The following is a 26,686-nucleotide window of genomic DNA, read 5'->3' as shown; positions in this document are numbered from 1 at the left end:
TATCTAGTTTGTCCTTGAATGAGACAGTTATTTAACTTTAAACAAGGGGTAATACATATTAAGGTCAGGAGATGTAGAACCAGTAAATATATGTAGTCAAATAAAAACACTAGACAAATATTGGTTTACATCATTGGCAGAGAAGTGAAAATGAAATTTGCAGAGTCTAAATATCCAAAATTTTGAATTAATTTTGGTTGTAACATTAGCATTTCTACAGCCGTTACATGGTGAAAACTGCTGGCATAGGTAGGTAGAGATTGAAATGTTCATGTTCCTATTGTCTGAAACATGGACTTCCTAATCTAGGTTTACAGCCGTTTAGAACATTATAACACAAAGACAGGTGGATCCTTTATGAACAGGAAGTCTGTAATGAACTATATAGCCTCACAAAAAATGGACAAGATCACAAACGGAAGGCAAATGGATCAATATCCTTGATCCCACATTCTTTTACACTAATCACATCTAGTCACTAATATATTACAGTTCTTCTGTACAGCAGACTGCAGTTTATTTTCCAGGTATATATATATTGTATATGTATTTGTATACTGTATTTGTCAGGTATATACCGTATTTGTTCAGGTATATACATGTACTTTATTTGTCCAGGTATATACCGTATTTGTCCAGGTACAATGTATATACTTTATTTGCCCAGGTATATACTTTATTTGCCCAGGTATATACTGTATTTGCCCAGGTATATACTATATTTGCCCAGGTATATACTTTATTTGCCCAGATATATACTGTATTTGCCCAGGTATATACTGTATTTGTCCAGGTATATACCGTATTTGTCGAGGTATATACCATATTTGCCCAGGTATATACCATATTTGTCCAGTTATATACCCTTTTTGTCGAGGTATATACTGTATTTGTCTATCGTTAAGACCATGCCTGGTAATAAGCCAATCGATGTATCTTTTGATTTAGTAGATTTAAGATTTGTTTATTTTCAATCAGTTATGCTTACAGCATCAAACAAGAGGTCCTTGGCTGACAAAGACATCACATCATATTGTATACATGCTTAGTAATTATAGGATAAATTAGATTGTTGTAATAAATTTAAACTTATAAATATAATTCACATAGGGATAATTGGTACAGTACTACAATAAGCCCATTTACTGTGTTGTAAAAGGTCTCTATGCAAATCTATATTTTTTATTGTATTTTGCCTCATTTTATCAATTCTGAGTTAGAATTACATTGATTATTTTAATGTTGGTTATTTCTGTTGTTAAGTCATTTTTTTGTGTTGGCCACCTGGACTTTGTACAAAGGAAAAATACAATAACAGTACAGTCTATACAGATGACTTCACCTCGTTAGCCCACATGTCTCATACACTGGAACTTGTGGATATTGTTAAAAGCATCAATCATTATAAATACTTTATGAGCTATTTGCTATATTTCATCGTACTATAGAATCACTTAACTGAACCATACAAACCATCACAAACTGTTTAGTATTCAGCTAAGCTATTCCTAAACATTATTAGGAAACATGAAATTCAATTTGGCTAAATGAGAAAATTTTAGGTATAGGTAAAACTTTTCAAAAGAATCTATTTGCTCTTTTTCAAATTGAGGTGGAAACCTGTTGTCGGACAGAAGACAGTCACTGATAATTACCAGGAAGATATAACAACAACAAACATCTCAATACATTCCAATCCAGCATCACCAATAAAATTGGGTCTGTAACATGGATATCTATAAACAAATTCCAAGGAAATTCATGTTTATAAGAATTTGGCTTCCTGTTTATATTCCCCTATCAATATACTGTGAAGGAGTTTCCCCAAAGCAATTCTGTTGAAATTCTGTCTTGATCCGAAGGTAAGATTCGAGTCCCTGTATGTCTACAAATCCTGTATAACTAGGTACCTGAGGTATATAACTAACTATATAGGTACCTACTGAGAGGGTAGAATGTATGACCACAAATGTTCCAATTCTCATCAATCAACCTCATGTCCCCTCACCAAGTAAAGCCACGCTTGTACAGTCTTACCCTCTACTATCTAGTCATCATAATCATAAACCAAAAGAATTTCAGGAATTGCATCTATATAAAAGCATTTAAATATCATTGAAATACATCATTCAGACTTGAAAAACAAAACCTTTTGTATCAAATTCCCTAAGTTAGGAATTGGTCAAATATCATGTTGGATTTCCCATGTACAGGCAATCTATACAGACTCGATCTGAAGTGATTTTTTTTTTATGATCTATCATTTTATGGGAAACGTGCTTTTCCACATGTTCGTTAGCACGTTCTGTTGTTAATTTGACAGTCGAGACAATTTATTATACACCGACTCCCAGTCTAATGATCATGAGATAAATACCCATGTACAACATACACCAGTTTATATCCATGACAACAACTCTTTTTTCAGATTATGATAAAATGGATGCAAATATTTTAATTAATAAATTACCCTGTATTTGCTACATGATACCAGTTACAGTGACATTTTCATTTTTGGCACAGAGGAAATTAAATCTAGATTGTACTCAGACTTTTACTCTTTGATGTACGTACTACATATTGAAATTAATGTTAGATATACTTCTAGCATACATGATGCTTAAGCAGTCAAAATGCCTAAAGATATATATGTGTATCAGGTTGAAGTAATGCAAACAGTTTCTGACAAGTAAATTGTAAGATTTCTGAGACAATGTGCCTCTTTGTCACAGACATACTGCGTAGAACCTAAAACCAAGTTACATAATACATCAAGAACAATGCCATCAGATATTGCTTGTATATATGTGTTGTCGATGGGTTGGACATACTCTCAGCGCTATCATACACACATGGCTCTGAGAATTACACTATTATTACTTCTTTCATATAAACCCACGTAAAAACGGTTTCTTGATGATTTCAAAATGCCTTCAGCATCCAACCCACCCAAGAGTTAATGAACAGATCCATCTCATTCCCAAACACAGGGTTATTTGGTACTTTCCAAAATGTTTTTACAATAAGGAATATAAGAATCTGAATTCACTGAATATCCATAGAATCAAGATCTTATTTTGCCAAGTAGATTGATTCTAAAATAAACCAAGAAAATCAAGCACTTCTATGATTTTGATCTTGCTAAGATATCATCCAAACAAAAGAGTTCCCAGAGATCTATTGGTAGTGAGTGATTTTACAGAGGAACACTAACCCTATAGCTCACACACTTCTGTTTTATTGGCTCAATTTCTCCATTAATTGGTTTTAAAGGAAACTAAACAGTTGGTCAGTGAGATAAAGGCCAGTATGCTTTTAGCAGTGGCCAGTGAACTGACCATGCAGGCAGGAGTGTGTGTATAATTTTAACACTGATACTACAGACCAACAGCCACTACTTCTATCAAAACTACATGTACATGTGTTACCTACCGTATTAGACCTAATAAGCATACTTATGCACTTACAAACACAAGGTGTGCATCTTATAAAATTTTGGTGGAAAAATCTTTTTTTTTCATTGACACACCTTTATGTAGAGAAAACAATCCATAAATCTCTGTAAGAGTGAGGTAAAGAAAGTTTTATATGTTTCAATTAGTGTACCTGAAAAGGTGGGGTACATTTATAGGGGCATGTGTATGTGCATTTGTTAGGTTGAATAGGATATACCTTGTCTTTATAGGCTTTGGAAAATGAGGGAAATTTTCTAGTTTGGACAAAATCAACTCTCATGTCATGCATGGGAGTTAGTTTAATTCTGAACATGGACTTCTTATGGATAATTTGGTTACAATGGGCTTAGGGCATGTACATTTAAGTAATGGTGGACTTAATACCGTAAATAAGCTAAGGTAAAGATTGAGTTTCTACAGGTAAATAAACTTTCTTGTAAAGGAATCATCCTTCACATCCATTCATGGTGAGTTAAATGATGTTAGGTATATATATCTAGTACACACATGTATAATCAGTGGGCTATTTTTTCACTTCCCCGGCCTGTCTAAAATAGATTTGTGGCCTTCTGCTTTAATTTCTCCTATAAATAAGTATCTTATAAATACGTATACTCCACACGATATAAACATATTAACTGGAATTGGGGCCATATATTGCTCTCTCTTCCTAGTTGTTCAGTACTTATTAATTATTACACGATCACATCCTTTGTCACACACCCCCACCTTCCTGTTCTTTGAATTAACAAACCAGGAATGTTTCAGAAAAAAAATATGAAATCACCGTTGAGAATTGTCCGACAACCATACCACATCATTAAGAGAACACTGTCATTATTGAAGGATTTTAAACCTTTTCATTCATTTAATTTTTAACCGTCCTGGCATGGGTGATAATTATACCTTGAATAAGGTATCCTATCCACAGAGTTATATATTGTATAGGGATTATGTTCACCTAATACAGACTTTCACAAACAGTCACCTTCAATGCAACATAACAAGGATATATATCAACTATATCACCAAATTTTAGTATGATTTATCAATATGTATCATAACTGAAAACAAGGCTATAAATGTCTTACATTTTTCAGCTTTAGCCAGAAGATACTTAATCAACATATATTGGCATACTTATATAAAGTTCAATCATATAGGATTTCATTCATGATCACCATAATTATAAGTTAATCCCCCCCCCCTTCCATGAAGCTGACCCCTTCCATGAAGCTGACGAATTGAGATGTAAACAAAGGAAGACATCAATATGTGAAAATCGATCCTGTGTATAGATCCTAAAGACTGGTGTGTGTGTCAATACCTAGGAAAACTCCTAAGAATATTTTATCTGGAAATTGTGAAATTGCCACGGCAACAGTATTTGCAGGCGTTTTGGCCTCTAACAATAGCTGATGTGGCAGTGATAATGTGTTCCAGCTGATCAATAATGCAATGTTGATTTCATGACCAGGCATGTGAAGTTCTAATTTATTTCACCTCATTCCTAGTTCCCCAGCATCAACATGCTAATGGAGTTCATCACTGAATGGCCAGTCCACTTTCCTAACTGAGGCATCATGTTTCTTGCTTTATCACTTTCTGATCACACCAGCCATCACAGCTAGTGGAATTAGTCAATAGAACAAAAATTCACATACCACCTAAAATTTAGGGTCGACATAACATTACCATCCAATTTAATTAATTCAAGATCTGAAATTACATTGCTGGTATCAACATGTACATTGGACACCTACACATTTCCACGAATATTGTCATTACAAATACACATGTACTAACATTTCAATGAATTTTAAATTAACCACTTATCACATGATAAATGAGCATTTAAAGGAAAATGTGCATCTTCTTAACTGAACTAAATTTGTTCTAGTGATGATTTTGAATATTTTATGAGCTACGTACAAGTGATGTTCTTAATTTGTCTTTTAATATCTTATCATGAACTTTCTTTAAAATTATAATTAATTTTGATTGAATTACTTATATCTCAGACAAATAAATTGACCAAAAAATATATAAACCATTAAAAACTTTAATTCCATAGGTTTGTCAGTTTACCCCAAATTATACATTCATAAGTGTCGGAGTGGTTGAGAATTGAATCTGAATGAACAAAAATGTATAGGTTAAATATACTATATAACCGACACATCTTTAATATGTTATGGTACAATAACAGCACGGCTTAGATTATGTTCAGGACAATCAAATATAAACATCCTGGACAATACACCAGGACAATTATAAACATCTTGGACAATACACCAGAACAATATAAACATCTTGGACAATACATAAGTCAATGCGAGTGAAAAATTTAAATGCATTAGTTTACCAGGAATAGTGGAGCCTATTAGGGACTATGTTACAGGTCCATGCAGAAGCATTAATCATGGCATGTTTACATCTGGAACATGTGCCCTGTTGATCAAGCATATCAAGCTCTTTCTTTCTATATATATAAATATATGTGTGTGTGTACATGAGGTGGACGGTAAAGAACCTGATGCCATACAAACTATACCCACTATAACATATATGAACAGGACCTGCTGTCATATAGTGAAATATATATCTCATTTCTCCTACAGCAAATTTAACTATAGACAACACCTTATCTCTAAGATACTATCACTTCTTTAATGTTAAATTATAAAGTCAAAAGTGCCCCTAGGAATCCCAAGTAAGTGTAATAACAGTGTTCTTCCCTATATCGGCCTCTTCTATATAACTTACCTATGTAGCATCATCTAGGGCTGCTGAGGCTGTTCAATGTTTACACATACATCCACACAGAAATCATTCCAAAATCATAGTAAAATATGTCCAAGTGTATCTATGTGCACTTCCTGTTTGAGTTTGGTGTGACAGCTGATCCCTATGATACCCTGGGGGTCAACTGTGGCAATAGAAACACTAGGGTCAGAGCATACAAGAAGACACCCTTGCTGCTACATACACATAGGCCAACCAACTGGCACACATCTGCTTGGGGATGTAGCTAGCTAGTCACATGTGTACATTGAGGGGTCATCTCAAAACCTAATAGTGGGTAGCTTCAATATCATTTAATCAAGCAACATCATATCATAGTCCTCATATCTATAACAGGTATAACAGTCCTTTGTTGAGTGGTGACACATGTCATTCCTAAATAATATAGATAATAATGCTGGACATTATTACATTTCTAAATAACACATGTTAACTTCAAAGGCTGTACAAATAGAGTGTTTAACATACAATGAATGAATAAATCTTTGAAGGTTAACATATCCCAAGATGTCCTTCAGAAGAAAATGTTTTGTGTCACTACAACTGATACCATTAAGAGCAAAGAAATTGAGCTATTTACACCGATAAGTTACTGTAGATATGTAGAGGACTTTGTGTTTATTTGATAAAAAAAAAGAAGATACACTGAATAAACTTAAGATAAGATAACCAAGTTTATTTATTTTTTTATTAAAATCAGCAAACAAAGAAATCTAGAAATGCAGCAGTTAATGGAAATATTTCGCTATTTTTTCTAATAATTATCTATCCTCATTATAGGGTTTATCAAAGGGAGGTAAATCCTTCAAGTGCTGTTGTACACCATACCTGGTGACAGCCTGTGTGACAAAGCTTACAATTTCCTTTGAACCTAATTTCATGTAACACTGCTTACATTTTAAAATGTCACACATTTTTGGAATAATGAGAAATGGGGGGGAAAAAATCAAAGAAAAAAAATTTAACAACGTAAAGTTGACATAACAAAGACATTGATCGTCTTTGTTCATCTGTCTTCATCCATGGTTCCTAATCAATTACATACTACACTCAACGAAAGGAAAGACAGGTTAAGTGGGTGACATACAGCTTAACAAAACCTAGTGTCTATATTTGTAATTTGAAGTCTTTGTTAGGAAGTTATTTTAAAAGATTTTTGCCAACTTTTTTATACCATGTTATTGCAGTAGTGAAAAATTAAAAATAAAAGTCAAAAGTGTAATATTACACCAAATTAATATAGGGCATGTTTACAAAAGCACAAAATGTGTGCACTAATAAAATATTATCAGGAAAATATTTCCAGGTAAATTCATGCAGAGTTGGAAATAAATAAAATAATTGTTTGTTTTTGGTTTAATGTCTTTTTAACAGTTTATTGTCTTATTAACAGCCAGGGTCATTTAAGGACATGTCAGGTTTTAGAGGTGGAGGAAAGCCCGGAGAACCCGGAGAAAAACCACCGGCCTACGGTCAGTACCTGGCAACTGCCCCACGTAGGTTTCGAACTCGCAACCCAGAGGTGGAGGGCTAGTGTTAAAGTGTCGGGACACCTTAACCACTCGGCCACCGTGATATATAAATAAAATAAATATATCTCTTTAGAGGTATCATGTCTAAAGCATGAATATGGCTTATTCTCTGGATCATCTTTTTGTAAAGTGTTATCAGATATGTCATGGTCAGCAAGTTTTTTTTGGACTTAATTTCTCTCCCAGAAAAAATGGTACATGTATATATAGGGTTGAAGTGCGAGGTGCACTTAGGTTGAATACAATAGTTTCTATAAAAGTATATGTTTGTGAAATATTCATACATGTGGATGTATTTTCTTTCAGTTAATCTGTAAATCTAAAACAACTCAAGGTGAGTTCTAAAAAACTTTCAAATTGAAAACTTCAATTGATTAAACCTGTAATGGACAAATTCAGATGTGTGTTACTTCACACATCACTCAACTCGGACTGAATGATGATAAAAATTGTATGGCTTTCTTTGATGGTACATCACTGTTTCATGACTTATAAAGTACATGTATAATATCTCTTTTTGCATGGGCAATCAGATAAATTCTAATTTTCCCTGATGATTAACAGCATTACCTGAAATATTTCTGTATAAGATTAATAGTTATATAAATGTAACATAACAACTTGGTATGATTATATAAACAGAGGAAGTACACTTATGTAGTAATCCTATACATATGATGGGCAAATTAAATACAATTTAAAGTATCACATAGATATAAATTTGATACCTAACTCACCATAAATCAATGACAACTACAACATTTAGAGGTTAAATGAAGGTCAAAGTATATAGGTCAGATCCTGTCCCACACTGTGGTGATAAATCTGTGACCAGTCACAACAGCAGATAGCTCACTGTACATGTATTAGGCCATATTTTCTGAAGGTCACATGAAGGTCAGATCATCCTGACAACAGGATGTCCTGTAACCTTTGATATCAGTTCAGAGAGACTTTGGAGGATGGGGAATGATTCTCTTATCCCTGAACCCATGGGGTGATCTAAATATTAGTGAGATTTTAGATGGTGCCTGCCATTGATCTGGGGCAGGGATTTCCTCTCTGTGGGAAATTCTAAACAGTAAACAGATAGCTTATACCTTCATAATCGTATGACCTTGGCATTGTGCTCTACTGATAGTCTATCAACAATGTATTTAGTAAATGTGCTTTCTGCATGCAAGTTGCCCAGTGTTTCTAACATCAAAATTCAATTGAAAAAACTCTAGTTCAGCACTTCATTATCTGCATTGGTACTGATGTTTTTCATGAAAATCCATCCAAAATTTTGAAATATGGACACAAAATTGTTTTCATATGCAATTTGTTTTCTTTCTTTACTAGCAAAGACAAGCCATACATTAACTTGCAGAGCAGAATTAAGCTAATGTAACAGGTCTACTAGACTTTTTATTACTCAACACCAATCAAGACCATGGATATCATTGTAATTAGTAGATAATATACAACCTCAATCTTTTTAGATTAGAGTACTAGGCAGACAGGAAGCAAATATCACTTTCTTGCCTTAAAGAAGAACCTCGCCAAAATCATTTTGGGGCTGATAATGAGTCCATTTCTAAATTGAAATCATTTAAATTTCAAATCGAATCTAAATTACTTAAAAAAGGGCATTTTCTTCTCTGGTTCACCAATATTCATATTTAGGCTAAATTTCTAATTTCTGCATTTAATTTAACTAATAACTAATAACCAATATTTGTATTTGTCTCCTTCACAAAAAGGGCCCATTCTAAAACCAGCTAGAAAATCTCTATTGCACCCATGCAACAACTATCTGACTTTGGTGTTGAGGAGTGGAGGAAAAGCTCCTTAAATTGTTATGCATGACACCTACTAAAGGTACAATCCACATTAAAATCTCAAACAGACTTACAATAGCTGGAGGGTTGTTCTCCTGACCAGCCAAACTGTTATCCAACAACACTAATGGTGATGGACAGTGTTTATCATTACAGATCTCCACTGGACTACTCTATCTCAAGTAAATAACCTATTCATAACAGCAGTACAAGGCAGTGACCACAGGCTAACTCTTGTAATTGTATAAGCAATGATGTTATACAAACTTTCACAGATTAGGGACTTATTAGGTGGAACCAAGCATACATCTTCAGATATTGTATACAAACACTACCAGTTACTGACAATTCAATGTAACAATACTGACATGACAGGGGGTCCATCTTATTCACACCAATTTAATCTATGTGGCATCAGTTATTGTCATGTCATCATTACACAAAATAAATTGTACACCTGATTTCAAGCGATTTTATACCCTTTCACTTCATTTTACCTTTGCTGAATCCTTCAATGTTAATGAGCCCACCCCTGGTATTATTACCGTATTTATCCTGTAATAGGTCCTGGGTTAACACATAAACAGTATTCCTTACATACTTCACAGGGTTATCCATCGGTTGCTAGGGAAAATGATAAAATGATCTCCCACAGGAGGGTAAAGACAGCCAGCATGCGCTATATGACGCTGCTCACAATAACGTAACATCATCATTTTACGTTAGTAACCAAGTCATAAATAATGACGTCATCCATTTTGACAAACATCCCCAGGGGCATTGTAGATGGTGCAATGAAAAAATATCATAAAAACTTACATTTTCTTGCAAGTATGTGAGAAAAATAATCAAACATGGGTCTGTTTCGCAGACAAAGATATCTCAACCTTCGTGTAAGAGTTTGGTCTGTACCACAAACAAGAATAGCTCAACCCTCGTGTAAAAGTTTGGCCAGGCCAGCACTCGGCAAGCCTCTTATACTCGTGTTGAGATATCCCTGTCCGCTGAACAGATCATATTAGATTCTATCAATCTCGAAGTAGCTGGTATGGGCGTTATTGCAGGACAATGAAATGACATCATTTCTGCATTTTTACCTAAAGTAATAGACATGGACGGCTTATTACAAGGCATGCATGGCCTATATATATATGATAACCCTATATCTTCATAGGTCAGCCTTGAAGGTCAAAGTTAGGGAGAATATCTAAACCAAGTTTTCACAATTACTTTATATATAGAACAATTTGAGCCTCTGTGTCACAGGCAAAAGTTATTGATATGCTTCAGCAAATTTTGAACAAATAATAATTTTGTGGTAGCTGTGGTTTTGAATTTCTATTGTGGTAACATGAAACTCTATCAAGCCAGTTTTTTTTGTTGATAATAAACTTGACAATCTACACAATAACAATAATTTTCAATTATTTATGACAAGTTTCAATTATTTATGCTACACAATGAGTTTACTTTTCTATCAAAAAGTGTTTAAAGTTGTTGACACCATAAATAATCATCCAGGTGCCTAAAAACAGCTACATGGCTTCAATAAATGTCTTCCTGTCATAGGCAGGGGCTTGATATGCTTCTTAAAGAAATAAATACTTTTTTAAGCAAAACCATTATAAGGGTATTTATTATGTTAAGTAGACCGTTTCTAATCAATAAATTTATGCGATAACCCTTGAAATGAGCAAGATATTTCATCAAATTAAATGTAAAACTGTTGGAATATACTGATAAAGCATTTCTAAATGATGAAATAAATATGACTGATGCATTCACTATCAAATTCTAGTTGCCGTTACATACATGTGCCTGTTAGCCTTTCTCACGACTTTGTCCTCAAACCTAATTCTCCCTTGGGCGTAGTCAAAAGTTTTTTAACCCTCACTACTATACCAGATTTTACACAACCCTATCATTGGAGTGCTGTTTATGTAACTTAGGGCCTAGATTTCCTATACTGGAAAGCATTAATAGCTTAACGTCATCATAAATCAATTAAATTTTCCATATGTCCAAGTATTTCTATAATTCTGAAAAAATTATCATAGAAAGCGCAGGAACTTGACATCAAACTGTTCCAATCTCGAGATCTGTACAAAATATTCATACACAAATAAGGAGTTCATCAATTAACTGATGTCTTTTAAGATAAAACTACAGTATCCTCTATCACTACTCATCCTATAGTGTCTACCATTGACATCATGGCTCCAGAGTTAAGTGGACATTATAACATTGGGTTTCATCTGTAAGTATATCCGTGTACGACCTTCATCTGTAAATATATCTGTATGACCTCTACCTATGTGTATTAACTATAAGTTCAAACATATAAACAGTATTATGAATCTAATTTTGTAGTCTAAAACTAACTTTCATGTATCAAGAGGCCCAATGGGCCTTTAGAGTCATCTGATAACACTTTCAACGAACACATTCAGATTTGGTATCAATTCATTAACTGCACAGTAGTAATAATTTGATAATCTAAAAAGGCCTTTCACACCAAATATCATCAGTATTCTATCACTATAGACGAGTAAATGGGAAACACTACAAAACTTCTTAACCAATCTGTGTAAAAGACGGATGTATAACACTATGTTTCTCTCACTACTTGTGCTGGGAACATAACAACTGAAATGGGTCCCTTTACTCTGGTGGTACCTCAACTTCATTAATGTATTGTTATGATCTAAACAATCCGATTAGAGGCCATTACCAGGTAACCTAACATGGCCAATACACTACAGGGAACATGATTCTGATTCCTGGGTCAAGCAGTTTTATATTCCTTTACAGATAATTGTTTGGCTTCTTTGAACAGAAATGACCCAAAACTGGCCAGGTGCTTCCTTTTGTATCAATAAAAGAAGAGTTTTATCTTGACAGACAGTTTGGCCAGTTTACTACAAATTCATGAGATAGGTGGGCAAACCCTGGTCTTCACCAAGAGGATGTAGAAGTTCTGTGTTATCTTTGGTAGACAATAAGATCCTGTTTTAGCTGGCCAGTATCACATGGCCCACACCTGATAGACTGACTACATCCCTTACTACACCCAAACCTGATAGGATGTATGATAGCACACAGTCCCCTTTACAAAAATCAGCTCTAATCAGCTACTGGAAACCTTGGAAGCTCAGGTACACAAATTGATTATCAACTTTTTTACTTGCTCAACAAAGTTTTATTGGCAGTGGCAACTTTCCCAAAGTAATTTGATACCTTCCTCCTGAGATTCAGTGGATACCAATAAACAGTATTGGTATCTGGTGTAGAACAGAGCACTGCAGAACCTGACAAAATTGTAATTGATCAGCGAATGATTAGACATGTGTGTGGTGTAAAATCAAGGTTTAATTTGCTTGAGAAGTTTTTTATCACTACAATGTTTATGTATTCTAATTAACTTCTTACTGCTTCAATGCAGATTCTTTTAACTTTTGTTTGAGAAATAGAGACAGCTTTATAATTAGCCCTATACACATTGAGGAACAGATTACAAAGTAGAATGTACCATACTTTTGTTGATTTATATCTACATCTATGTCAGTATGAGAGTATTCCATTTCAACCACATTTCTGAGTCAGAAGAAGATTTTTCTATTACGGAAAGTACATCCAGAGTTGTTTCCCTTTGTTTCACTCTTCAATAGGTGGCTTTATCATATACCAATTATATAGCAATTAGCTTGACAGCCGATGGGGACTGAGAATGGAAGTACTTCTTAACCCTGTTTGGTGGTTTATTCACAGTTTTGGTTTTTGGCCATGAGAGCTTTCACCTGCCAATTTTATTTAAATGATTCCAGCAGCGTTCTTCAAAAAGTAGAAAAAGCACTAAAGCCAGTAGCAGATAAAAGACTGGTACCAAATAGTATCAGATAGTCTGAAACTATGAAGTGAAGTTTTTGTGTGGATCAACACATACAAATAGTTTTCTTCAGCAAAATAGACAGTAGGCAAAATTGCCCACAAAATTTCATGCTGTGTATACAAGATAGACTTAACACATAAAATAAACACAAAAGTTCAAATTTAATGGTAAGAGAGCATGTTGAGTTTCATTTACGAAGTTTGTGGCATCCTATTTATAAGTAACGGAAGGCTTACTGATGTACGAGTCTTTTTATGTCCTTAAACTGCTCAGGTCTCTCACTTCATCAATGGTCACATGAAGAGTTAGGGTTACACAAACAGTCTCTAATATTCACAAAGAGGAAGTAACTTCCACATTAAAGTTCCAAACATTTATAACCAAAACAGGATTTTTAGTAATCTGTTTACATTTATCCTGAGATACAATAATATCACACCCTGTTGATCTCGAAGGAAAATCAATCATTACTAGATATAATTGAAACATTAATTTTTATCTTTAAAAAACCCACACAATCAGAACTTGAGAAAGAGACCAGTCAATGTTGAAACATATTGCAAAGACACTTCGTTGTACACATTGTTATACTACAAATAATGTTTGTGAAAAGATAAACCTTGTATACCTTGTATATTTAGATATATCCAAACTGATAAATCTTACTAAAGATATCATTTTTATATTTTTTATTTGGCACATTTGTTTACAACATAACCAAGGCCAAAATCCGAACCTTTAGTTTATTTGTTTAGGTATAATGATGACATCAGAAGGAAATTTTGCCAGAATTCACTTCCTGTTTAATATGTTTTTTAATCTGAAAACCAATTTATTTCAGAAATTTCCTGCTTTAAATAGAAACTTTTACAGATTGATTTCATGATCATTTCCAAAGGTTATTTGATCAATTAAAGTGCATGCAAGCACCTGCTCACTAGTGCAAATCAATGAGTGTTTAATTGTTCAATTGGATATTGAATGAGGAAAGTTTAGAGAGACGTCAATGTACTTTTACATGTACCTAAAAACCACCAGGAAACTGTTGTGTACCTGTTTACACCTGTACAGTTACCAGGAAATAAACATGACACAAACGATTGAATTGTCTTATCACTCAAGAAATAAAGAATCATCTTATTTTCAGATACAAACTCTCCCTTGAAACTCAAAAAACAGATGTGTAAAAAGATAATGATTTCCACCCACAGCAGTACGATACCATTGATGGGTTAACTTAAAAAGGTCATCCTTATTGAACATTTTCACAGAGGGCTTATTCTGGAAACTTTTCTGCATGACTATAAAGAGATGCCTTCATTTTTTGTTTGTGTGCTAATTTTGTACATGCAGCATATATTAGATAGTTCTTGAACAACATGATAGGCTGATGCACAATGTGGTCCAGGTAAAGAAAAATCAAAATGTACACTTAAGTAACTCTGATTTTTGACCTCCAAATTATGTAAGGATACTTAGTGTTTAACGTCCTATTAACAGCCGGGGTCATTTAAGGACGTGCCAGGTTTTGGAGGTAGAGAAAGTTGGAGTCCCCGAAGAAAAACCACCAGCCTACGGTCAGTACGTATACCAGGCTACTGTCCCACGTGGGTTTCGAACTCGCAACCCAGAGGTGCAGGGTTAGTGAAAAAGTGTCTGGACACCTTAACCACTCGGCCACCAAGGCCCTTGTGGGGATCTAATTTCTCCTAAGGAAAAAGGTTTGCATTTCAATGTTGATTATCTATTGAAAAAGATGAACAATACATCAGCATTATGTGAAACAGAAGTTTAACATAAATCTGTAATACTGAGCAGGCTGTCTAAATCAGATGGAATATAAAACACTCACATTTTATTCTGTGTTTGTTAAATCAACCATGGAAAATGTATACATGTTTTAGATTTTATCATGGAATGTCTATAAATATTTATAGTCCTGATGATAGCTTGTGTAAGACTTACATGGATAAAAAAACTTTTGAATATTTATAATCCACCATAAACTAGATTTTATCTAAAACTATCTAGATGATATGGAATTTAAAGATTACAAGGTACAACCACACAACTGCCCATACTAGTCAATAGCTGTATAAATAAGTACACAACTCTGCCCTGCATCACTGTTTTTGTGTACTTGTTAAATTTCTTGCTCTAAAATGGGAATTTTTCCTGATTTCAGAAACTTGCAGTCAAACACAACAACCAAATGTGAAAAAAAAAAAATTACACTGCATGTTACAATAACCCAGTATAAAGGACTCGCACAACTAAGTAGTTTACTGTATGTTATTACTAGTGTCTCCATCCCTTCATTTGCTCTTTTGAAGTTTAAATGATGTGAAATTAATATCAAATTAAAGTTTGAAGTTTTCGCTACCCGATAAATGATGTACATGTACTTGCATAGGTTTGATGGCAAATGGGAGTACATGAGTACTCGAAAGACAGTAACCCTGACATTTATAGTGCAGTCACGGGGGAGCCCCCACCTGGGGAATTCCTGCCTTTTTATACCTGGAATCCTACATCATTCTATTTTTAGTAGGAGTGTATATTTTGTATCCATTTCTGATGTTATATACTTGGGGAATCAGCTACAAACCTAAGAAACACATTTTCTTCAGGGACTTGGTTTAGACGAAACACCAGGTGATTGGCTGATTTAGTTGTGAAACACCAGGTGATTGGCCGATTTAGTTGTGAAACACCAGCTGATTCAGTTGTGCGAGTCCTAAAGTACAAATCTGCATTAAGACAAGTTGTGTGTAATCGTATCAAACATCTGTCATTACAAGGATGAATTACAGCTATTACTATAATTAATACCACCATTAATACAAGTCACATTTGAAGTTTTAATTCTATCATAACTTAACCGATATCCTTCATCTCAGCAAAGGATTATATAAGGTTCTAAAGGTACAATTCTCAGTATTTAAACTCTTCAGTGATAAAATCCCTCTGTAAGTTATTTTGGTATTCGTATACTAATCCAATTAGGGCCATGCAGCTTGATATGTAGCAAATGATTAGAGCTTTGGGTCTCATCAAGTTTGAAGTTTATATCCAGGATTAAGATATACATGATGAAAAATTCTAGTTTAATACTGTAGTATTTCTGGTAATATTGTCAACATAGTTGTTTCAAAGTAAACAGCAGCATATATCAGGAATAAGTACATATGTATTACTGTTTTTAATGGAGATTGCATCACATTTCAATTCTCTACCAACAAAAGTATTATACTTCAAAACTAATCTGGAATAAGCCTTTCAGTCCTAATTCATCAAAAAACATATTTTTTCATTATTTCTAAAACCTGCAATTGGAAGTTTCATTTCAAATTTCAAAATCGTGAAAAACTGATTGAAATCTTATTACTGAAAGTCCCCCAATTTGTAGTGTATATTAAAAACAGGCTTGAACAGATGCAAGGGATGCACAGCTGCTCTACATAACAACAGTAAACAACCGAGTCAGGTCAGGAAAATGCTCTTAATCCACCTCTACAGAAAACACTGAATCTATAAGAAACCTAATCCTCTCCTTGATGATTTCTGTTGATACAAGATTTTTGAGTACGTGTAAATACACATGAAGGTAAATTTAAGATTACTGTACACATTTGTTAATGATGTAGAAGCATCTATCAGTACAATTCATCTGATGTTAAAAGGCTCAGGAAAAGCTCAAATAATTGTATCTTGTTATGTTGAGACTCATCTTGAAAAATTGTTTTAATTACTTCCTCTAACAAGCTAAGGGTAAAACATCAAAGTAAAAGAAGTTCGATAAAAAAGTCAGAATCAATATGTCCATCAGAACAGATCTATTAATTTTTGACTTTCAGCCAATGATATAAAATGCAGCTGTCAAATTTTAAAAGAGGAATTATATCACACTTCTAGCATGATCTAACCAATGATAAATTCTGTAACTAATATGTTTATTCCATCCAGGGAATTACTTATTAGTCCCAAACTACCAAATCTCTGAGTCTAAAATATTACCATTCTGGTAGGGCATAAGAATCGTACCTGCTACCGCAATTGCATGATTGTAAGAGGTGACTAAATTTGGGATCTTTCTTTTTCCTTTTCTAAACAACTTTCTTTTTTCTAATGTCTCCTTTGACACTTCTGGCCTTTGGTGGAGTATTTGCCCCTGTGAGGAAGGTTTTGGGTTCTGTTCCCTGGCTGAGACATATATATACCAGTCTATAAAAATGGTAATTTCTGCTCCTGCCTAGTGGTCTGCTTTTTTGGGAGTGGGAAAACTGGTTTGTCCATTGTCAGTATAATGTGACTTGGTGGGTTGTCCTGCCGAGTGTCTTCGGTAGTATGCTTCAGTGAGATAGCACTATAAAGTCTGCATCAGTTCTGTGCTATAACAAGGAGACAAACATGAACATACCACAGTATCCCAAAACCAACACACCACACGAATGTATCCCCCGCACAGGGGAGGCCGTCCTTCAATGATCTTAGCTGTTGACAGGATGTTAAGCAATATTAAGTCAAACTAAATGAATTTATTTCATATTACATATGTATATATAAAATCAGAGATAAATGTATAGCTATTCATTGCACTTAATTGACAGAAACATTATTGTAAATCTAATCCCCTGTTAGATATCTTAAAATACAAAATAATATGATCTATACATCACTTATACTCTCTGGTGAATGAACTGTTGCTCCTGATAAAATCATCAGGAGGGAAAAACCATGGAAATGATATTAGATGTAGAACAGCGACCTATAGTCAAAGCCAGGGGTAGTGTATTATAATAATATCACCTCTATAACCGCCGGGAGTGGACAAATATGTTAAGTACATTTAGAGTTCTAATCTCAGTCGACCATTTGTCACCTTGGGAGGAAAGATTGTATAAGGATTAGTAGAAAATCCCCTGTCCACTCTCTGTTTAATGTACTGTGTCTCTGATCTTAATTTTCAGAGCTGGACTAAATACGATCTTGGTTTCACCACTGGGATAGCTACTAGTGTTGAACTGAAGAATTCTGATCTTGGGAACTAAAGCACGAGAACTGAACAGAAAATCATGGCCCACAATATAATCATTCTTTAAAGCATATTTTTTGTCATTATCAACTAAGGGCTGATTTACAAAAGCAATTTTTATCCATGACAATTGAAATCTTTGGAACACATACACCTATTCTTCAAACTTTATTATATCCTTTCTTTCAAAGTTTTAACACATACACCTATTCTTCAAACTTTATTATATCCTTTCTTTCAAAGTTTGAACTAAGAAAATTTCCCTCGGTGGTATTTCGTACATTTTCAATGCCTCCTGTTAAATGTGTAGGGCCTATACCCATCATCAAGCAATTAAAATTCTGTCAACATAAATAAGGTTTTAAACAGGACTTTATATGCTGTTAAACACTTTGTCAAAACGGCACAGTAAAGCTTCTTCAATAGAGTAATGGAGTTCTATGCGGTATCTGAGAAACAGTTAAATCAAGCTATCAACATCATTGATAAGTGATCACAAGAAGGTGATAACTCATATGATTTCTCCTTCCTATCAAGTACATTAGTCGTCCAGTCATCAATAAAAGACATATTTAACTCCATTCCTGTTCTCTCCTGTGTATAATAATTAAACCCTAATTCCTGTTTTTCTCCCCTGTGTATAATAATTAAACCCTAATTCCTGTTTTTCCCTTTGTATGATAATTAAACCCTAATTCCTGTTTTCCACTTTCTCTACAAGTACCCATCTCGAGAACACGGCAAAAGATTCAAGGTGAGGAATACAGGTAGTTCCTTAAAGGCAGATGAGCTCCCCTGGCCTGAGGGTCTTTACATCTAGTCTGTATAATCAAAGCACTTTTGTGACCATGACAATGGAATTATGGGTCATCAAAAAGTTTTATTACAGATTCACGATTTATAGGTGTTTTAGAATTGTCCATCTGTTTGTTGACTTGTAATTACTGGCCAGATCAAATGAAGAGCTTTATAGCTGTGTATTCATCTATTAAATGTGTCAAATTAAGAAATTTCCATTATCGTTTACTGGTCATGACACATCTATTATAGAAAGAAATCATAGGACTTGCTCCAACATGGAAGAAATTATCATGCTTTGTGGTCCTTTACCCGGAATGGGCGTGACCCTACAATAGAGTAATCAGTCCCAAGTCCTGGCCCTTTTGACCCTGTCTATCGCGCCCACATAAAAGGTCTGCAACCTGGACAAAAGAGGGACACTGAGGACAGAAGAAATAATTATAAACAGAGAATGGACAACAAATTCAGTACCATGCCAGATTGGGCAAAGCCATATAAGACCCCCTTCAGTATTAAATCTAATATCATGGATTTGGTTTCCTCGTCCTTGTCTTTGATTGAGAAAATGTAATTGGAATAGTCACTGAATATCAAATTCAGTACTGTATTGAAATTATTTACAATAAAATGACCGGAGGGTACATTTCTTATAATTGGAAAGAACATGATTAAAACTACAGAATTTTCCAAAAAGAACTTTTCAGAAACCAAACATATTTAGGATTATGATGCACCAGGTCATCCATTAGCTATTTCAACAGTTTGGCATATACCATTCAAACATTCAACAGATTGTGATAAGACAAAAACTTTCTTCACTTGATGAAAGTTCACAAGAAGTTAAGTATATGTTGGTATTAAAATTCTCTGATCTTCTACCAGCATAAACCATACATGGCTTGTTATTTGTACCATTTCATAAAGCTATGTGGCAAGATCTTTATATAAAATTGCTAACTTTATCCATCATACACCATACATTGTTATTTGACCAATAAAGCTATGTGGCGAGATATTTATATCAATTGTAAACTAGGTCTTTACGTTCTCTGTGATCTGCACCCATCATAAATGTATTGTTTGCTATTTGACCATTTCATAAAGCTATGTGGCAAGATCTTTATATAAAATTGTAACCTCAGTCTATCACACACCATAATTGTATTGTTTGGTTTTTGACCATTTCATAAAGCTATGTGGTAAGATCTTTATATAAAATTGTAACCTTATAGTTTCTACCCTGGTGAATTGAAATCTGTCATTATTTCTACTTGGTAGTGTCTAACACACCCAAATGAAGGACAAGTTTACTTTTAACTATTGCACTGTCTGGAGATCAAAGCCACGGGAATCGCCATGACTACTGGTGCTGTTACATGTGAGGAGAAATGAAGACAAGCGATGTGAAATGCTCAATTGACGACAGCTTCTGTTACCAATCAAATTGGTAAAAAGGGAAAGGAGAAATAAAGCAAGAAACAATTTTCAGATACATCAAGGTCTGTCGAGTGGGAAATGTACTGCAGACCAATTGAATTGACTGCGGCCTGACATGATGATAAATCTGATTCAGGTTGTGATGGACATGTTGATTGGATAGAACCTGTTCACCACCTCAAGTCTGAATAAACATTTCAAAAACCCACGTTAGACAACCAATGGTTTAATGCTATTAAATGCCCAACTATCTGACAAGTTTGTTCTTCTAAGACTAAATGGAACGGTAATGTAAACGTACTTAATAGTATTTGAACCAAAGTCCAAATGGGCTGGCTGCACTTACTGTATATTGCACAACTATATATACATAGTACAGGGCTTTTTTCTCACTGGTTTGGGATGGGGCCTTTTTGTCTCATTTTGGGAAGAAAATTGCTGAATTGGGAAAGATTTTTTCAGGAGTAAACTGCAAATTTTGGTAATTTGGCCTTAAAATGAAATAAATCCAATTGGGAATGGAGCCCATTAACCGCCCCAAAAAGCACCAGAAAAAGCCCTGTAGTAACACAAATAACTAAGGAAGACAATTTTATGACTCGTACCCTGACCAGGCCTCGAACTCATGATCCACGACACCTAATTTATATAAATCACCTATCCAGAAATACCTGCAGCTTATATTGCTGATATGTAAACATATATATATGTACAGTTAAAATTATTTAGCAAATTCCAAGGGAAAATACATTGCACTGGATATTTGTCAAATATATGCATGATTTTCATTACTTTCTTGATAAAAGTAATGAAGATGTTTAAAAAAAAGTTGTAATTAAAATATAAGTCCACCAGTTGAATAAATTCATTACAAACAATATGACATGGTATGTTATACTTAATGCTGAAATAATTATCATTACTTTAAGATAATGCTAATATATATATATACATATAGGCTTGTACAAGTGTAAGATAAAATCTGTATTTAATGTCTAGACATGTATCTACAGTGGGTATCTTTATAACCACATATTTATTATGATCTCTGAGTAAGACATCGAACTTGACAAAATGTTTAGACATATAAATTCAATACAGAGAGATTTCAATTCTGCCTATCTTTAAATTAAATTCAATTAATACTCCTCCAACTCAATTTAATGAGTCAGCAAAATGAGAGCTCTGCTGTAGACATTTACATCCTTGCCAATACGGTCTATTACATTTCTCATCAGGAATTTGGCACAGAAATGCAAACACCTCGTGGAATAATGTGTAATCAAATCGACTGCACTGACCACGTAACATTTGCATACCATACAGCCCATACAGCGTGATAAAACTTCCAACTCACCAGTGAATCGCCCTCGAAATTAGAAAAGTTAACTCCACCAAATTCTTTGCCATATGACCTTACCGAAATATTACAAGGCTTAGCATATCAGTCTCACCTTTTAAATCAAATAAAACATTATTTCTGCTTGCTTTGGCCAGTGTGATCTGTATATAATCAGAGATTATAAAGGGAAATGGCATAATGCTACTACTACCTTGTAGGTCAACACACATTAAGACGTAACATATGAATAGAATGGAAGGATTGGAAAGGCGATTTGTCAATGAAGTGTAAATGAAATACTTTGCAGATGTTAGCATAACTTTTCCATAATAACATTACATTATTGGTATAATAAGGCTTTGTAAGTGTTTTAAGCTCAAGTGTTACAGTTAACTGCGACAGCACTAGTACTACACAAGGCACTTTCAACACATTCAAAAAGGACTTTTACGTCAATGACCCTACACATAATTCTAAGGAAAGGAGGCAATAGTTTCATAAGGATCTTCCTACCTAGTCATTTCCTACTTTTCTATAGGTTAGATTTTATTGACTTTTTTCCTCATGAACGAACGTTCACAAAAGTAGCAAATGAAAGAAGACACACTCAAAAATAAACTATTTTCTTGAAACCTTTTATCTATGAATTTAATAGGCAAGTATTTATTCTAATGCTACCCACAGTTACACACAGTTATAGGGAAGGTGATGAAATGGCCGATTGTCGATTGTTCAAGAGTAATTAGAGGTCAGAGCATGGGTGACAGAAGATATAGAAATTATTGTAATACTGGTGGAAGTAGAGGCTGAGATAAGGTGAACCTTAGGGAGTTGTAGGGCTATTAAAGGGGAGATAAGATGTACCCTCGCAGAGTCCTAACACAAGGTGTGTCATTATAATGGTAACATTGTCACCACCCACAGGTAATGTGTGTGGTAATGGGCGACACCTCTCAGATTCTATCATAGATACAAATATTGTCCTAAATATTGATGTATAATGTATTGTCATGCAACTCTCAATATATAGAAGGTGAAGAACAGACAATTTGGCTACTGGCGAAGTATAAATGTCCTCACCAAATTACCTAATATAGATTTCTATCATTGATAAAGATAAAACTTGTTGTAGATTGAAGTACACAATCAGAAGATGAATTGAATACTGCAAGGTTCTATCTATTCAGGAACTACAACTATTACTGTTATTTTAGACATCAACAGTAATAGGATTCTCCCTTATTAGTTCTAGTACATGTATCCCATATCTATTTTCACTTTCTATATACAAAGTATGTAGTCTTGCATTTGATCATACGTATCCATTACATATGTAGGTACCAGGTAAAAAACAGATGAGAAGATAAACTGATTCGCCCTGTTCTTCCCCGCAACAACATTTAAGAGCTTAGAAATGTAGGTTTCACTGCATACAGATACACAGAAAAGGGTGTCTGGGAGTTTTACTATCACAGAAGTCAGACAGACAGACAGGTGCAGGCCTAAACTATTCACATCATTAACGTCAAACATCAACAACTACCTTACTGTTTTATTTCCAGTATTAATCTACAATAATTGAAACAGTCAACTCAAGCCTATCATTGAATGTTCTTGAAGACTTTTAAATTTTACATCTGGTGAATATAGGTTATTTTTTCTATTTTGGGCGTTCTGTAGGTATTTGTTGTATGTATGGTGGTGTTCCGATTTATTGAGTTTGTTGAGTATCACTTGTTGGAGGCTAGGTGTTTGACCAACTAATCCAGTAAGAAATATATAATTGAGTTACATCAGAAAAGTCTGACATCTTGATAGATGCAAGAATATCAGCTGATTAGTATGACATATGAGAAAAACTTAACTGAGGTTGTCACTTTTAATAAATCATATAAAATATAAGATGACTGGAATGGTGCAGTAAGCACTACGAAGGAGTATGTAAAAACAGTTTCAACCAAAGAAGGATAATAAAACAAGAATTCCACAGAAGTGGAAGTGTCGCCTGCGCAGAAAGTTGAGTGATTACAAGAGTTATCACAAGGAAACAAATTTTCTATTTTTAGTATCAGTCACCTTGACCTTCGACCTTTGGACCTCATAAGCAATCCCATGCAAGCACGTTTGGTGAGGAAGGTCTGTATGACGTTTGGGTTTGATCAGCCCAAGGAAAGTTGAGTTATCGCATGTAAACCTCTTGTGCAGACGCGGCCACCGCCGCAAACATTGTGATCCCTATATGCCTCCTGCTTTTGCAGGCGACACAATAATCATTTATTTTAATCGATTATCGATTAGATAGACAAAGCTGATGATTGATCAGGATATGCCAACCTATTTCCATTGATAATTGTATGTGTACTGAAGATACAATATTGTGCAATTAAAATAGATATTTTCCTAATTGATTGTGTCAATATATTTACGTGTGTCATGTCTGAGTATATATATAGAGGATTGTATATGAGTGTCAATGTGATATGGAATTTATTAAACAAGGTCAATAATTTGGTATGTTACAAGCCTTTAGGGGAGTGAGGTATCAAATCATTTAACAATTTTAACAATAATAAATTTTATTCTGCAATTGTCAGGTAAGATTCTTTTGATCACATAACCCACATTTATGAGAAAATAAACAAAAACTCTCTGGCTAATTTTGACTTAAACATTAAGTTTCCTATATCAAAACAATACTGTGATGTCATCATGACAACACTTATTATAACTGATGAACACAAGTGTTAATACATGTCTTGTGACATTATCTATGATATGGTCGTGTCACCTGACAGATAAAGTCATTTATAGGATATGTTGCTTTGTTGGTTTAATTTTGTATACATCATGAAGTAGACTGCACTTTGCATGTTGAATTAAACCACTTGGAATGAATGCCTACACTTAGTTCTCTTTTATACAACTCTAAAATGACTGACATGTCATGTGGCTATTACTGTATATCAGCTTATTCTATTTTTGGATATCTCATCAGTATACATATAACGGTCCTAACATATCACTTCAGAATCAATTAAAAAGTTTAACAAATGTTTAGCTTTCTTAAGCCTGTACACTGATCTGAATTTCAATTGGCAATTGTGGCCTAGGAATTGAAATACAATTCTATAAATTGTCATAATAATGTAACATCTCTTTTTCATTATCTGGAATAGTAACTATAGCTATATAGTCACACAATTTTAATTTTTTAACTCCCTCTCCAGAATGTGTGGATCTCTAAACAGAGCTTAACCAAAGTTTAACATCGACAGTGAAAAACAACCCTGACCTTGACCTTAGAAACTTTTTAAACCTGTATCACACATCTGCATATAAACTATCATCATTTGATATTTCAGAAAGTTGGCCTTGTGTCATGCATTTGTGACAGTATTTCTGTATGTAATTTTCCTGTTCTATTTCTAATATTTATTACCAGCAGCCTTGACCTTGACCGTAGGAACTTTTTTTAACCCATAGCTATTGTAAATGTGCATGTGGGAGTGCATCATGGTGTGATATTTCAGGACCTTTGACAGTATATTCACTGAACAATTTCTAATACAACAGCAACTTTGGTCTTGATCTTAGGAATGTATTTTGACACCTATTGCACATCTGCACAGCACAGTGTAACCCCATATGAAGTTTCAGGCAGTTTTGCCTGCTGGAAACGAAAGTGCTAGGAAGTGCGGACGGACAGATGGACAGACACTGTGATTACTACATGGCACCCACATTTCCATGCGAGGCCCTAATATCAAGAAGGTGGAAGCATATGCTACATTTACCTGATCATAATATACACCTAATAAACTTCAGACATGTTACCTGTCAGTATGTTATTAATATAAGCAATTTGGTAACACAGAGGTTCAGAGCATCAGAAATGACCAGTGTTGATTGGCTGGTGTCCAGTCCTGGATATACACCTGTCAAATACTGATATGGACCACACTAATCCAAAGCTTTGTCAGCTTAATCCATGATCAACTGGAATTTTGAGATTATTTCACAAAAATGCTTGCCTATGTAAATCAGTGGAATTTTTGTAAACACATACCTTCGTTAATTTATGAACTTTGAATTTAAATGAAAGTTTTTAATTAGATGTATATCAAGCTATCAATTAAGGGTATTGAGCAAATTGGACACTAATCAGCTGACCAACTTTTTTCTACCTAGACCCTGAAAGTGTCATGACAGCGAAATGTTTATTGCACAGCGCTAAAGGGGTAACTCTAGATCTGGTCCAAATGCTTCATTGTGCTGCATGCAGTTAGTATTGGAGAATCATCTTAATATTTGTCTTAGTCTCTTAATGACTGCTCATAATTTTAATTGCTTTACAAGATGTAAAAGAGACATATAAACCATTTTTTGTTTACTGTATTCTGATGTGAACAATTTAATCTCTGATCAGCAGATTCTAGTAAATTTGTCACAAAAAGGCAGGGATAGATTTTTATCTCATTTTATCTTATCCAGAATCTGAAATTTGGATTTAAAGCAAAGTTTTTTGCATAGAAATCTATTGCTCCATTCATCAAATCCTAATATCTCT

General features: G+C 34.2%; 1 protein-coding gene across 6 annotated transcripts in view; it reads right to left on the bottom strand.

The window, feature by feature from the left end:
• Positions 1–26,686, bottom strand: part of LOC117335052 (semaphorin-2A-like) — a 123,461-nt gene that overhangs the window by 78,417 nt on the left and 18,358 nt on the right. Inside the window, exon 1 of one of the 6 annotated variants that reach the window (XM_033894969.1) lies at positions 6,222–6,461. The exons of the other annotated variants lie outside the window; for them this stretch is intronic. The gene's annotated coding sequence lies outside the window, so the exon portion shown is untranslated. Of the gene's footprint in view, positions 1–6,221; positions 6,462–26,686 lie in introns of those variants that run through there. 6 annotated transcript variants of the gene reach the window in all.

Source organism: Pecten maximus, chromosome 9, assembly GCF_902652985.1.
Source record: "Pecten maximus chromosome 9, xPecMax1.1, whole genome shotgun sequence".
Lineage (NCBI taxonomy): Eukaryota > Metazoa > Mollusca > Bivalvia > Pectinida > Pectinidae > Pecten > Pecten maximus.
The sequence above is the reverse complement of the archived record's forward strand: the minus strand, read 5'-3'. Positions and strand labels throughout refer to the sequence as shown.